This window comes from Muntiacus reevesi, chromosome 5, assembly GCF_963930625.1.
Source record: "Muntiacus reevesi chromosome 5, mMunRee1.1, whole genome shotgun sequence".
NCBI lineage: Eukaryota > Metazoa > Chordata > Mammalia > Artiodactyla > Cervidae > Muntiacus > Muntiacus reevesi.
In genome coordinates, this window is record NC_089253.1 from 4861112 (window position 1) to 4862159 (window position 1048).

The following is a 1048-nucleotide window of genomic DNA, read 5'->3' on the forward strand; positions in this document are numbered from 1 at the left end:
TGTATCTCTTTCTTAATCCTAAAATGTATTCATTTGGGGTCCCTTCCCAAAGTGTTTGGGAATTCCCATGGTACTTTCTTTATGAATAGCCTTCACCTCTACTTTTTGTCCTATTAGACATCTAAGACAGTTAACATTCCCCCATTTTTGTGTTCACAGATATTTTCTGCAATGCACAGATACCTTGGGGCAATGGAGTCTCAAATGCTGAGCAGCAGTTCCACACATCCTTCTCTTAAATTTCAGCCTATAATTGTTCACTGCCTTGTTAGCTTTCCAGTGTCTTTAAACATTTATATGTATTTTCTACATATAAAATACACACACACATGCAAAATCTTAACTCTTTTTTTTTTTTTCCAACGTGCTGGACCTCAGTTTCGATGAGGAGACGGTAGTGAGTTCTCACTCATGTTGTTCAGATTTTCCAAGGAATGCATGAGAGGGTGTCGTCATCAATCAAAATCTTAACTTTTATAGATGTTTCCAGTAGGTGAGTTGCCATTATTGGAATAACACTAAATTTAGCACTCTAAATTTAAACTTGTTGTTTTATATGATGTAGACCAGTGCTTCATTAATAGGGGATATTTCTTAAAATATAAATTACTTTAGGTTATATATTCATGAATTTCTTACTATAATATAATGGAATTATATTTATAATGTACCCTATTATATAAAAGGATAAAAGTTTAAATAATACAACTTTTGAAAAAAAAGTATGGAATGACTATAAGATTTTTACACTCATGTCCGTAACCAGTCTTGAGAACACAGAAACCCTTGGCAATAGAAAAATGGTTATCAAGTTCAGGAGAAAGGAAAGAAGGGTCAATTTCCAGGGCTTTTAGGAATGAGTGAAGTGGTGCCCTGAAGTCTGTCTTAAAACTCCAGATAACCCTGAATTGTCCAGAAGAAACAAATGTGCGATGGCCTTAAGACAATTTCATTTTTATTATTATAATAGCAGATCACAGAGGATGGAGCAAGGAAGAGAGAAAGACAGGGTGGGGAGGGTGGAGAAAGACATGAAATGTGAGGGCAC

The 1048-nt window shown here is 35.0% G+C and overlaps 1 non-coding gene across 1 annotated transcript; it reads right to left on the bottom strand.

Moving 5' to 3' along the window:
• Nucleotides 1–369: 369 nt before the first annotated feature.
• LOC136170108 (small nucleolar RNA SNORD116) lies at nt 370–462 on the bottom strand. The gene has a single exon (XR_010663553.1). It is a non-coding gene; the product is annotated as a small nucleolar RNA SNORD116 (small nucleolar RNA).
• Between the last annotated feature and the right edge of the window lie 586 nt (nt 463–1048).